We start from the raw sequence: 15,383 nt of genomic DNA, 5'->3' as shown, positions 1-15,383 counted from the left end.
TTTATACATTTACAAGGTCAGCTCATGATGTCACTCTTTTTCAAATGCCTATCAAACAAAAAAAAATGGAAATCTTTACCTTTCTCTGTCAAAGCTGATTTTCATCACCCCTGGTTTGGAAAATGTATCAAAATATGGCTAATGATCAGTGTAACAGAATCAATGGTAGGAATTACTAATGTGAGAGACATTATGTATGAGGGGATGTTGCAGAGATATCTTGAGTTCCGCACCTCTGTTAAAAACTGGGTCTCTATTTGGCAGAGGTGTGCACCCTGTCCAAGTAGGGACCACAATCCTAGTCAGAGTAAGTCAGTTACTCACCGTAAATTAGCCTGTGCTTATCCTCTGGTAGCTTGGCAGAGAGAAGACAGGCTTAACATAGGAGACAATGTGTGAAGTATTTGCAAAGTACTTAAACAGTAACACAGTGAAAACACCACAAAAAGACTCCAACCAAGTTAGAAAAATAGATTATATTTTTATGAGTAAAACAAGATAAAAATGACAAAAATCAAATAACTAGAAGTCAAGATATGAATTTTTAAAGATTATCTGCAAATATAGGACTTAGAAGCTTAAAATGCCAACCGGGGCAATCTGGTTGCACTAGACTGGTTCAAATCTGAAAAGTCAAGCCAACCACAATGGAGTCCAGGTTGGATACAGGGACCAGCCTTGTCCAACTGTAAAAGTACTTTGGTTGGAGGATGCGTCAATGTCGAAGACCTGATGTGAGGAGCAAAGGAAGCGATATGCAAGCAATGTGTCGTTTCTGATTGGTGCAGACAGAGATACATTGCCGGGAGTCCTTTGGCGATGAAGGCAATGTCTCATCTTTGAGCTGCGCAACCAGCGATGCAAAGTCCTCGAGCAATGATATGTCATTGTCAATTGATATGCTTTATTTCGGACAGGCGCAATGGCGGCAGTCCGGGTTTTTTTTCTAGTTCAACCCAGGGAAACCCACTTTCAAGGCCCCAGGACTGGATTGGCACCACTTGGCAAGGAGAACTCATAGCTGACAGAGCCCAGGTGCTGTTGTAGGGCTGCTGGAAATCTTTGATGCACCTGAGACTTCAGAACAGGAGGCAAGTAGATAAGCCCTTGAACTCACTCTGGGTTCAAGTGGTGCAGGTCCAGTCCTCCTCATCCAGGAAGAGGGGCCAGCAGGCTGGTTACCACAGCAGAAAACCAGTTCTTCCAGAGCAACAATCCAGAAGTGTAGCTGTCCTTTAGCAGCAAAGCAGCCTTTCTTCCTGGCAGGGTATTCACAGGTCTTGTTCTTATACCCAGAGGTACCTATGAAGTGGGGGTGACTTCGAAGAGGGGTTTCTGAAGTGCACAGAGATCCTCCCTTCCTTCCCTGGCTCAAGACCCACTACAGGAGGTTAAGCAGTCCTTTGTGTGGGAGCAGGGCACTGCCTATTCAGGCGAACATGTCAGACCCTTCCTCCCTTCCTGCCCAGGATGACCCATCAACATGCAGATGGCTACTCAGTCACACCTACCCTTCCTTTGTGTGAGGCTGTCTAGAGTAAATGCAGGAAAAAACAGCTGTCGCTCCAGTCCATATGTGTATTGGAGACAGGCTGCAGTCACACAGGGCTAAGAGCAGGAAAATGCCCACTTAGTAAAGGTGGCAATTTCAAAATTGTAATATTAGATCTGAATTTACCATTAAGAGGATTTATCATTACTGTTCCATAGGTGCTCAAATGACAGGTCTACGTCTTCTCCATCAGGAATTACACATTACTAAATATAATAAGGAATCCCTAATGTTAACCCATGAAAGTAGTGAAAATTGAATTTGGGAGTTTTTCATTTCCAGGACATGTAAAACTTAAAAATATATGTCCTCTCTTTTAGTTACATAGCACCTTGCCCTGTGGGCTACCTACAGCCTATGTTAGGGGGTGACCTCTATGTAATAAAATAGGAGTTTAAGGCTTGGCAAGAGGTTTAAAATACCAAGTCGAAATTCATGGCAGTGTAAATTGCCCATACAGGCTCTGCAATGGCAGGCCTGAGACATATTTAAAGGGCTACATAAGTGGACGGCACAATCAGTGCTGCAGGCCCACTAGAAGCATTTAATTTACAGGCCCTGGGCTCCTACAGTGCACTTTACCAAGGACTTATAAGCAAATTAAATATGCCAGTTGTGGATACAGTAATATTAGCATGATTTAGGGGAGTGAACCCATGCACCTTAGCACTGGTTAGCAGTGGTAAAGTGCCAAGGGTCCTAAACCCAACAACACCAGATCAGCAAAAGTGCAGCAAAGCAGGTCAAACGTTTGGGGGAAGACCACCCTAAGGCTGACAGGTCTAACAACCTCCCATCCCCCTGGTTCGAGACTGAAAGTTCCTATTATGGGGATTTACTAGTTTTTAGGTCTTGCCTACCAGTCAGCAGAAGCTCTCTGGTTGCAAACAAAGCTCATTGCAGATTGCAGTAGGCTGAAAGTCTGTCCCTTACTAGCATTTGATTGGCTCTATTTTCTCTTTTATTTGCTTACTTTTTATTTGTTAGCTTATGTGGGCTTTCCTTCTCGTCTTTTTCCCTCTCCTGGATCTTAGCATCCACTTTTCTTGTCTATTTCTACCGCTGTAGAGAAACACACTTTTTGCAGGTTTCCCCCACTTTTTGCCCCTATTGGACTACTAGCAGCTGGCTTTTCGACACTGAGTGTGCACTGAGACCTGTTGTCCAGACCTCAGTGACAGTGTTCAGTTCATTTACAAAAGTTATGTTGAATTGGGTGTCCCTAATCTGCACGAACTGAGTCAATATAAGTCCCTATTATATGGTCTTCAGGGTACCCAGAGCATAAAAGACAGAAAGTCCACACAGGGCTACAGCACCATTTGTGCCACCCTGTGTATAACAAAGTACAAAATGGCCCCCAGCCTGCCACTGCAGACTGGAAGAGCCGAGCTGCACTGCTAGTTCGACTTTGCCATTAACCCCAACTATCTCTTAACAATATATAAGTCTCCTCTAAGAAAGGACGGAAGGCCTATAGAGCCCTTTGGCAGGGAGCTGTATTTTGTTAAGTGGGACACCTTTTTTTATTATATTTTAACAGCAATGCTTTCGATTTGTCACTTTGCTGTGTTAGCCCAAAAGGTGAGCTTCAAAGAGGGAGCTGCCTTTGAAGGGCAAATGATGATAACGCTCCAGATCAGGCTGTTTTATTTCTTGTAGAAAGGTTGAAGGCAGGGATGGAGAGGAAAACCCAGTGTCAGAAAAGGTTTTCCTGTGGGCGTGTGGCCCTTAGGTAGCCACACCTCTGCTGTAGGCTACCATGCTCCTGATGACCAAGGAAGGGTTGTACTACCTTGGAAGGGGCAAGAATATTGCTCTCTGGGATGTCCATATGTCACTCCAGACTGGAATTTTGTCAACCAAGAGGAGTGGACTCACTAGCCCATTGGCTAGTGACGTTGTTGTCTCCTTGGGGCACTTTTCTGGTATAAATATGGTACCCCAGGAACTTAGACTTCAGTAAACCATGGATTTGGAGATAGAACAGAAGGAGAACCATCCTGCTAGCATTCGAAGTGCACAAGACAGGCTGCATCATTGGAAAGACTACACCTACACCTAGCACTTTTGGCTAGTAAAGTTTGGATTATGTCCATTGGCTCCTGGCTCCGTGAAAAATTGATCCCCAGCCCCAGATTGAAGCAGTGACTTCCAGGGTCAGTCGGTTGAACCCCTGGCTAAGCACCAGGAATATCAAAGCTGGAAGAGCCGCCCAAATTGTTAAATTGGTAGCCACCTCAGTAATTTTGCCACTGTCGGATGCCAGGCCCTACAAAAGGCTTATCTGAGATAGCCAGACCCGTGGGTGTTATCTATTCTGAGATTCATCATCCAAGAGGGACACTAGTTCCTACCAAAGATTTGCAGCCCGGTCATTATGTCACAAGACCTGAAGGCCTGCTGCAGCAGCCCTACTACCATTGCAAAGAGGACTTTGTGGTACACCGAGTTCAGAGGCCAAGGTTGCCTCACCTCACCCCTGGACTCACCCAGTACTTACCCCCATCAACTGCACAGCATCCAAAGCATCTTTGGGCACCTATTCATCCTGCATCCCCAGCATCAGGACCACTCCATTGTTGTCTATGTTAATCACATCCTAAAGGCTGGAACTGGTCTGGAAAAGGCTCTGGTGGCCAGGTAACTGTCCAAAGTATCCTTACTGGCCTTCTAGGCCTCTGCCCTTTCAGAATTGATCGCACAACTTGGGTCAGAGATGCTAGACTAACTCTTTCAAACTGTTGAAAAGTTTACAAACTTTTTGTTGGCCAATGCTTGTTAGTGGTTGATATAAAAGTTATTCAATACTTTAATAATTCACATCAATCCAACCCTCATGTGGATTTTGATGATCAAGGACTCTAAAAACTCATGTAAATATGGTCTACTTTTACAAATTAATGTGATGTCTCTTTCTTGTTGAATGATTTTCTTTTTCAGTTGTTTGGTGCTGTTAACTGCTTTACACATAGTTACTTTGCTAAGCCTTACTGCTTGCAGCTGCAGCTACCCAGTGTTGAGCTTGAGGTTAAGCAAACAACCCTTACTGGACCCAAGATGGTATTTGTGAATGGACTGCACGAAAAGGCACAACAGCCATATCATATAACACTCAAATCCTCACAACTGCTTACCCTTATGCCACTACTTTTTTCTTTTTAGTTCAGCAGTCCATGACACTACAGCCCATACTTATGAAAAGTTAACGCTGCCTTAGCATCATTTTATTTAAGCTAAAGTGACACTAACTTAACTTCACATTTATATTTTGGCGCTAGACCTGTCTAGCATCAAAATATATGTTAGCGTAATTTTAAGGAAGCGCCAACACACCCTGCATCGAATTGCGACAATGATATGCAAGGTGGGTGTTCACTTCCTAAAAATGATGCTAGCCCCCTAGCTCCATATATACCTCCCAATGCTAAAACGACGTGCACCTAGGAGACGGATCCAGAAAATTACGCTTAGGCCGACTAGTGCCAAATTTTAACTCCTGGTCAGACCATGCATTAAAGTGCTATCAGCCTATTTCCATGGGGAAACACCATGGGATGGACACATAGCTGCCCACCTCAAGCCCCAGCATCACCACCATCCACACCACAGGGACTCTCCTGGAGCAGGAAGCCCATTCCAGGCAAGTGTATGTGTGCTACTGTGGGCCACTTACATGGGGCCCCTTGACTGGCACTGGTTGTGTTGGGGTAGTCCTGGGGACACTGGTTCCCTGTGTTGGGCACTAGGGTTGTGGTAATGACTCCTGTCTATACTTAGACAGGAGTAATTTTTTGGCTGTTTGTGCATCCAAAAATGACGCTAGACTGACTAGTGGCAGATTTTGTGCTGCTAACCAGTATAGCATCATTCTTGGCCCACTAGCGCCATTTTCCCGAAAGCCATTCTACACCGGCTAGCTCCTTTTTTTCAGATGCTAGCCAGTCCTTATCGCCGTTGTGCGTCTTTTTATGAATATACCACACAAATGCTGCTAGGGAATGACGTTAGCTCGCGCTATATTTTTTCTTAAATATGGGCCTACATGTTTTTCTTCCTCTCTCCCTCGTCTACTTTTCTTTCCCACCTCTGCCATGCAAAGCTTTGCCCCCACCCGCCTATGTTCTTTTCAACTGCACCCCTCCGTGTTACCCTTGCCGTCATTTGCTTCCTCCTCTTATCCACCAGCTTCATTCCCTTGAGTGCTGCATTCCTCTTCCTCCCCCATTTTCCTGCTCCCTGTTACGAACCCCTTCACCCTCTCGCAAACTGTGATTTTTAATTTATTTATTGATTTATTTATTTCTTGGTGGAGTACTAGGCAGCAAGTTGCTGTCAGCCATCCACTTTACAAGCATGTTTGTACTACTTCTATTTCTTTTTTTTACTTAGCAATTCATCTCAGTTAAAACAAATAATACTGGCATCATTCTGTAGCCATGTATGCACAATAGAGCATGTGCGAGCTTATAAAGTGATGTGACCTCATCAGTGTCTTTTTTTTTTTTTTTTTACCTTTTTGCAATGCTACTCATCATCTTTCTGATGATGTAAAGCTTTCAGGAATTCATTATCAGGAACAAACACTTATTTGTGCAAAGGACTAAAACGCCAGAGATTGACATGAGCCTGGCGAGATGCACATTGGCGGCATGGTAAGCCATCCGCCAAACTGTTGTTGATGGCCATCCTCTGATGTTTGCTACACGCTCTGACTTCGAGATCTCCAAAATTGTGCACTTTCCTGGAAGTTTAGCTGCCTAGTGTTCGCTTCTGAGTTGAAATCTCAGCTCGACATGCCAGCACTTGTCAAGGAAGGCGGCGCACTTCAGTTGGAATCCTGAGGTGCTGGTAGCGTATCTTAGGTGTGTATATTCACCTCACAAAAGCTTCCTAGTCAGAACGGACACTACTCGGCCTGGTCATGGAAAGCAGCTCACGAGTCTTGGAGTAGAGTCTATTATTGGTTGTACAACAAGTATTTCAGTTCTCTGCAGCACTCATAGTTCAAAGGGTGTTCCACTGCTAGCTCTGCATTTAACTCCTTTGCAAAGGTCAGATGAGATACCTTTTCAAGCAGCATAACATTTTAGAAACAATTCAACACTTTCTAGATTACGAGAAACCTTTCTCAGAGAATTCTCATGACTCAATTAATATAATGTGAATAACTGAAAATACATGAACTTGGTCATTCTCCAATGCAAACATCTATTCACATGTCATTTGGAGCACAACTATGAAAAATAATAGATTTCTTCACTATCGAACTGTATCCACTCACTCAATCAAATACTACAACCACTATACTCGCATACTGTTGCAGTGTTAAAATGATATACTAATTTAGGAAAATTCAAAATCTTATTCTTTTTGCAACAGAGTTTATTTAAAAGAGAGGAGCACAAGTCTTTGTCCATAGGGGTATGGAAAATTGATGTTCATGTAATAGAAATAGAGTTTAGTAACATTAGAATATGAATTGAAATGCAAATTGCATGTTTGTGTTTGTCTTCCCTTGCAGGTAGCTGTCATTTATAACATCAGACAAAAACGAAGTATCACAGCGAAGATTCCCCGGCAAGGCAGTCTCTCTTATTTCTCTATCGACTTCCCCTTCCTCCGGTTGACATTTCACACTGGTAATAGTCAGAGAGACAGTGTGGATATTAGTGGAGGGGCGTTGGGACTAGCTTCTGCTCCTGAGGAATCCAGCTGTCCAGTACTCGACACTCCTGACAAAAGCATAGCTAAAAGACATTAGCAAAGCCACTATTTTTCCAAAGTGAGACTAATTGGCTTTTTCTATGCTTGTTTGATAACTGTTTTTTATATACATGAAAGCCTTAAGAAAGGATGAACTACTTATACTATGTTACACCGTCAGCATGTTTTCACCGACATGTTCTATGTTCTTTTCTTCCTGTATAGCCATATACAAAAACAGTCTTTTTTTGGCACTGCAAATGGAGCCACGACTTGCCCCATAGTCTAAAATATAATTTTACCATGTATTTATTCTGCTTATTTAAAGAAGCACACTTGGTCATATATTGCTTCTTCAATGTTTTCTTTGACCTTGTATGTTGACAATGCAAAACAATTCCAGAAGACAGTGAGAGAAAATACAATAACTAATATTTGAAAACGCTAGTCGCAATGCCCATTTGCACATAATATCACACTGAAGGATTATATTTAGGATTACTTCAGCGCTGGGATGGACTGTGTTACGATGTTTATTCAGAGTTTTGCAAAATTAACTCTGGCCCCCTCCACTTACACACGCACAAGGACATTACCTCAAATGACAGCATCCGCTAAAGGCAGACAGCACAATGGCGATGCGCATCACTGTCTCGGTTAATGTTGTGCCTTCAGACAGTTTTGTCATCTCAGCTGGAAATTTGCAGCGATAGTGTACCAGCTTGGTTGTACGAATACACATTCTTTCTGGGTAAAGCAGCAGCAAGGACTGTGGCACTGACTTTGAGTCATCGTGTGTACAACAGCACCAAAGAACCTGGAAGGGAGAAGCTGGTCAGATCATGGATTAGGTAACTCTCAAGTCTTAAGTTGGGCTCATGTTCTGGCATGTCATGTCGCCTTAAGATCTGGCATTAGCCAAACTCTTTTGACTTCACTGACATTGTTTGTATACTGAACTTATACAAGATTTCCATCAGATGTCTTTACCCAGTGGTCTGTTATTGTGTTATTCTAATTTCTTCTGCCCATTTCAGCATGGGGCAATGGGAGATCCTACTTAAGTCATTGGCTATTTTCACTGACAGAGATGGCATTCTTTCCCATCTCAAGGAACTCATCCACACAAAAAATAGTCTTGTTCAATGCCAGGGAATACTAGGACAATGGATGCTTTTGAGACCAAAAAATATATTTGATTTTAGCCACATTTTTTAGATTAACGAGGCCAAGAACCTTTCCCAACAATAAAGGTTTGTAAAACCCATAAGTAACAAGCATTTCCAACACTAAATGGCTGGCAGCAATTGCCAGACCACATTACAAGTGCTGGTCTCTAAGCTTTGATGGAAATTCCGTTTTAAATGGTTAGCGCTGGACCTAGTTGAGACGTATGAGGGTATGAACAATAAGCAAGAAAGAATTACAAAGTATTTCTACTAGTTGCAGACACCCTCTACAGTAATGATGCACCAGATTTTTGCAAAACTCGGCCTCTATGTCTAGAGATGACTTGCGGCTGCACTATGCCAAAAACCTGTAAATAAGAACCATTGTTCGCAGTTTAAGGAATGACTGAAATGCGTGTACTTGATTAGGTTAGTAATTAAATTCTATAACTTTTTTTTTATAACTTCTAGTGAAGCAATGTGCTTGTATTTGTACCAACGCAAGTAGAGGTGGCACCCCACTTTCCAACAATGAGCACCACTTTCCTTTACAGAGCCAGAAATTGCAGTAAGGTCTCATGGCTGCAAAGCAGAAAAGCAATAATATCAAGAACACATTTACAAAATCCAATGAAGAGAAAACAGCCAGCAGCTAGCTCGCTGGTGAGGGGAGCCATATTAGAGGCTGCTCTTCCCGCGCGCCCCTGCTCCTCTGATGCCATTGGCTGGCCATCCACTCCCGGCCTCTCACGACTCCCAAGCACCTCTCGAGGTGATGTGATTTCATTTTTCTGGCTTCCCAGCCCGCGTTATTAACTTTCAGAAAAATACGAACCTTTTAGCAGCTAACAAAAAAAAGAAAAAATAAGTCAGCTGCCGTGGTATTTTGTACTTGATGGCTGCATATTAGCGATTTTATGTTTTCGAGCACCAATTTTTGCAGAAGCCAACAAAATCTCTACTGTGTTTTTAGGGAGGGATGTAATTGTGCGGTGCTTGTTTGTAACTTTGGCAATCTCTTAACCTTAATCATTTTTAATAGCTTTTCTCTTCGAGCGGCACAGGCAGAGGAGGAAGATTTCTTAGGAGTGATTAGATGTTTGCATGTGGGTCAGAAGCGGCTCTCAACATGCTTTGCAGATTATGTTTTGAGGCAAACGCGGAACAGCGATTACTTTGTTTCACGCCCCCGCCACATAAAATGTTCTGTTTCATTTAATTGCATTTATTTTAAAGCAATGTCTCGAAATAATTTCAAATTAAATGTTGCTTTCCCACTGAATCCATTTTGAAAATATCAACAGATGGCGAATAAAAAGGCTGCTCATCTTTCAAAACATTTAGGGCATGATGTACTAACTGATTTGACATGAAAACGCCTGAAAGTCGTAAAATTAAAGGCTTTGTGATTTCAAAATCCGAAGTTTCGGTTTATCAGAGGCACATTAGATTCATAAATGTCTTCATCAGTTGCAATGCGCACTTTGAGATCCAGTTCAAAAGATTAGGGAAGCTGTTCCAGGTTTTCTCTCCTTCCCTAACAACTCACAATGCAATGCTACAAAGGCTTGCAACTGCAAATGCAGCGAGAATCCACTCATTAGATTCCAAAACAAAAATGGGTCTGGTCTTTGCCTGTTAACCGGAAGGTGTCCATAAGGATGCCACGAAATTCCTCCCAATGTACTTTGCTTATTGCAAATTTGAATGGTGGGATGGCGGTCTACTGACACCGAACTCCAGCTCCACGTTTCTAACCCTTTCTGTGGAATTCACAGATCTTGTCCCATTAATCATATTGGGCTAGGATTCTATGAATTCTAAACAAAGTCAACTTTGGTTGGAGATGGGCCATTAATGATAACAGGACATCACATTCGTCGAAACATGCTTTGCATTGTGTTGACAGTAGTCCTTTGGCACAGCATTTCAGTGGTTTTTCTCCACCTTGCTTAGGACAGACGCTTTTATGAATATGAGACTAAAACTTCAATGATGTTTGCTTGAAAATTTCTAACAACTTAATTTTAGTCAGGCTTGCTCCACAATCATAAATTATACTCAAATACCTGGGCAAGTCTGTGGAAATAACTAAAATCCCACTTTCAGTTTCATAATTCGAGAACTTTCGATCCAAATTTCATACATTGCCATACTGATTCGCATCAAGTCAGCCCAAGCATCACCCTTACTCCAGCTCACACAACACACTGCGGAACAGATACAGTCTTTAGCAAGTCCTGTCGTTTCACTCATCTGACAACAACATTGGCCTAAGTGATCCATGTTACTGCAAAGTACACACTTACACTTTGCACACATCCCAGCCTGCCATGACTGCAATAATCTCAAGAAAGCTGGGTTTTGGGCACCGCTCTCCCAAGCTTGCTGGAATATGAGCTGTTAAGGGGAAATTATATACATGCCAGAAGTGAACCACATGCCTGACTCTCATTTTCTTTTTAATATTAACCCACATATTTACAATTAGGCTAGATTCCTACTTGTCTGAATAGCCCAGTGAGCCATTCATGAGAATCTTGAGGGCTGATTTATGAAAAGTTAGTGCCACCTTTATGTAATTTTTTTATGCAAAAGTGGCAAAAACTTACAAAATATAATTATATACTTTTCAAAAATCAGGCCCTTAGTGTTTTAAAGACTAAGGACCATATTTATGCTTTTTGACGCAAACCTGCACCGGCACTGGTTTGCTTCAAAATATTTACCGCTGGCTAACGCCATTGCTACGCACCATGGGGGTGCCTTATTTAAGGATTGACGTTAGCTGGTGCTGCGGGCTGGTCAGAGTAAAAAAAAAGACTCAAACCAGGCAGCGCCGGCATAGGGGAAAATGAGGGTTGTGCATCAAAAAATGGTGCAAGTCAGGTTTCGTCAAAAATCATGGCTCAAACCAGACTTGTGCCATTTTTTGACGCACAACCCCCATTGAAATGACTCCTGTCTTAGCAAAGACAGGAGTCATGCCCCCTTGCCCAATGGCCATGCCCAGGGGACTTATGTCTGGGCATGGCCATTGGGCACAATGGCATGTAGGGGGGCCCAAATTAGGCCCTCCATGTCACTTAAAAAAATTAAAAAATAATACTTACCTCAAGTTACCTGTACTTACCTGGGATGGGTCCCCCCATCCATGGGTGTCCTCCTGGGGTGGGCGAGGGTGGCAGGTGGTGTCCCTGGGGGCAGGGAAGGGCACCTCTGGACTGCTTCCATGGTCTGAGACCATGGAAGTGAGCCCACAGGTCCCATAACTCCTGCCGTCACCCAGGCATTAAAAAACAGCACACATCAGGCTGTGTGCTGTTTTTTAAGGCCTGCCCCCTCCTGTGTGTCAAAATGACGCAGGAGTATAAATAAGGCGCACAGGCCTTAAAGTCATTTTTGGGACGGGGACGCCTACCTTGCATGTCATTAAAGCAAGGCGGTTTCCTGCATCCAAAAAATGACGCACACAGAGGTTTTTTGACATCCGCGGGGTCAGGCTCATAGTTTAAATATGGGGCAAGGTTTGCGCCGAATGTGCGTCAAAAGTTTTGACGCACATTCAGTGCAAACAGAGTATAAATATGCCCCTAAGGGCCTGATTTAGTTGTTGGGGATGGGTGGTCTGCCACCAATATGATGGATATCCCGCCCTCTTTGATTACTAGTGCAATTTGACACAATACATTTTAATAAGGCAGAGGGGAGATCGCCACATTTGTGACAGAGCACCCATCCACTAAACTTTTCACTCTGTGGTTATGAAAAGCTTCAACTTGTTATACTGTAATTTGAAATCCAATTCTTCTCTAACCCTCATGTGCTGAGGTTCACTCCTCCTTCCCAACATTTCTCCCAAGTGCTGCCAGCCTTTTTATGTGGGGCTGTTTGTCAGTAAGCCTTGCCAGAAATGAGGTTATTTGTAGGTAGGTAATCCTATCAACTTAAGAAACAGAATTTGGTTTTACTAAACCACAGAAATGAGAGAATCTCAGCTCAACTCCTGGTAGTTATTGCATGTATAAATCTGAGGGTGTTTTCAAAATATGTTTTTGTGCACTCTAAATTACAACTTGAAGTCATAATTGTAGGTAAATTCAATAGTTAACTACAAATATTCTACAATTCTGCGTTTCCACATTGCCATTGCTAAGAAAAGTACCCCCAATTGTGTGGACGGGCATATCAAATCGAAAGGGAGAGATTAAAAAATGCAACCATGTGAAGAAAACAAATAATGTGTGGATACGATAGATTTTTGTCTTGGTAGGTGTCTTTGGGTTTTGGTCAGCCTGCACCCAAAGAATCCTAGCAACCCCAGATATGTCTGAAAACAAGAGACTCGGAGAGCTCAGGCTGGAGTGTCTTGCATTTATTCCACCATTTTGGTTTTCCCAGAATACCCAGAAAATGTCAGGCTATGCTACAGAAAACGAAGTTGCTTTATATTCTGGGATGGAAAGCACTGAGCTTGCTTCATAGACTTCTAAAGATAAAAAATGTATCTGACATGTTTGAGTGGGCATATTTCCTGGAATATGGAAGACCCTCCCCCCCCAAAAAAAAGGATTCACTTGTAATTTTCAAACATCAGGCACTGGGGAGTGGATAGTTGCAATAGTTGGGTGGCGCTCACCACTCACCTAGTGATACCCATCAACCTCAGACAAGGGGAAAACTTGACAACCAGGAAAGTCAAGGATGGATACATTTTCTTACCCAAAATGCTCTACAAATGTCAAACTGAGGGTCATTATGAATTGTTTAACACCGGGGTAAAGAGAAAGTTCTTAATTCTATAGTGAATATCAAAAGTTCTACCACTCAGCACAGGGCTGGCTTTTGGGCGGTGCACTGGGCGCTGACCTCAGGGAGGGGCACTGTGTTTAGCAATCACTTCCAAAACTTGAGATTTAAAAGCACCTGCTGAAAAGTTGCTTGTGCGTTTAACCTTCAAGAAACAATTAAAATGTCAGGTTACCTCTTGTGATTAATGGTCCTGCCAGAGAGAGAGATAAGAGTTTTGCCTAGTGGCAGCTTTGGCTCAACATAAAGTTGCATGGCGGGTTAATATGCCTGCTGTAAAAAACAGAACAATGGGGCATATTTAAGAAACGTGGCGCTGCACACAGTGCAGCGCCACTTTTCTTGCACCCATTAGCATCCCCCTAACGCCACCATGTGTGCGTCTTATTTAAAATACGGTGCACCATGGTGGTAGTTCGGGGACTAGCATCAGAATTTTTCATGCTAGTCCGGCACTTTGCAGGATTAGCGTCAAATATTTTGACGCTAATCTTGCAAACCACCCAGAGGCCATTGTAACCAATGAAAGCCTCCTTTTAATGCCTGCTCTTAGCAGACGTTAAAAGTGCTGGAAAAAAAATGACGCAAAGAAATCTGAGATTTCTTTGCATCGTTTTTTGGGCCCCTAACGGGGGATGCCCCCTTTTACATACATTATGCCTGTTGCAGGCATAATGTAGCGTAAAGGGTTACAAAGTGGCTCAATGAAGGTATTGCGCCTCTCTGTAAATATGGCGCAGGTTTTTGGCCTTCTAACGCCACATTAGTGGAAAACAAATTACACTAATGTGGCATTAGAATGGCACTAGGAGCTCCTAGATATGCCCCTATGGCAGTGCTTAATTTGTGCTTGTTGTTTCTGGTGCGGAGCACCAGCACTTATTTTTGAGGGCCGGCACTTATTTTTCTGCCTCAAGCATTTACTGCGAGAAAAAGACAGATATGGGAATGATGGAGGAAGAGAAAAACGAAAAAGCGTCACAATGGGGGAAAAAACAGAAATCCGCAAGAGTGAGCTGAAGGGGCACGGAGTTGCTGTAAATGGATTGAAGAGGCCAGAGATGGCTTCAGGATTACACTGCTTCTATATTTTTTATCACACGTTTAATTGCAGCAGTTGTGTGTTTAAGAGGAGGGCTGTGGGCACCGGCAACTTTTTATTTACAAATTGAGCACTGCCCTTTGGGGCATATTTGAAAAAAGTGGCGCTGCACAGTGCTGCACCACTTTTCTTGCACCCCATAGCACCCCCCCCCCCCCCCAACGCCACCATGTGTTCATCATATTTAAAATACGGTGCAACATGGCGGTACTTACGGGACTAGCGTCAGAATTTTTTATGCTAGTTTGGCGCTTTGCAGGATTAGCATAAAAAATGTTGACGCTAATCCTGCAAAGCACCCAGAGGCCCATTGTAACCAATGGAAGCCTTCTTTTAATGGCCGCTGACAAATTTCTTTGTGCCATTTTTTTTGGCCCCCCCTAACGGGGGATGCCCCCTTTGCATACATTATGCCTGGTGCAGGCATAATGTAGCGTAAAGAGTTACAAAGTGGCGCAATGCATGCATTGTGCCACTTTGTAACTATGGCGCAGTGTTTGGCCTTCTAACGCCACATAAGCTTAAAAAAAAATTACACTTATGTGGCGTTAGTATGGCACTAGGGGCTCCGAAATATGCCCCATGGGGCATATTTGAAAAAAGTGGCGCTGCACACCGTTCTGCACCACTTTTCTTACGCCCCTTAGCGCACCCCTAATGCCACCATGTGTGCGTTGTATTTAAAATACGGTGCAACATGACGGTAGTTAGGGGACTAGTGTCAGAATTTTTGACGCTAGTCCAGCGCTTTGCAGGATTAGCATAAAAAATGTTGATGCAAATCCTGCAAAGCACCCAGAGGCCCATTGTAACCAACAGACGTCTCCTTTTAACGCCTGCTCTGAGCAGGCGTTAAAAGTGCCGGAAAACATGAAGCAAAGAAATCTGTCAGATTGCACCACTTTGTAAACATAGCATGGCGTTTTTGGCCTTCTAAAGCCACATTAGCGTAAAAAAATGACGCTAATGTGGCATTCGAATGTCACTAGGGGCACTTAAATATGCCCCTATATTTTAAGTGGCTAGTTGAGCGGATTAGTATAGC

This window comes from Pleurodeles waltl, chromosome 3_1 (genome assembly GCF_031143425.1).
Source record: "Pleurodeles waltl isolate 20211129_DDA chromosome 3_1, aPleWal1.hap1.20221129, whole genome shotgun sequence".
NCBI classification, from domain to species: Eukaryota; Metazoa; Chordata; class Amphibia; order Caudata; family Salamandridae; genus Pleurodeles; species Pleurodeles waltl.
The sequence above is the reverse complement of the archived record's forward strand: the minus strand, read 5'-3'. Positions refer to the sequence as shown.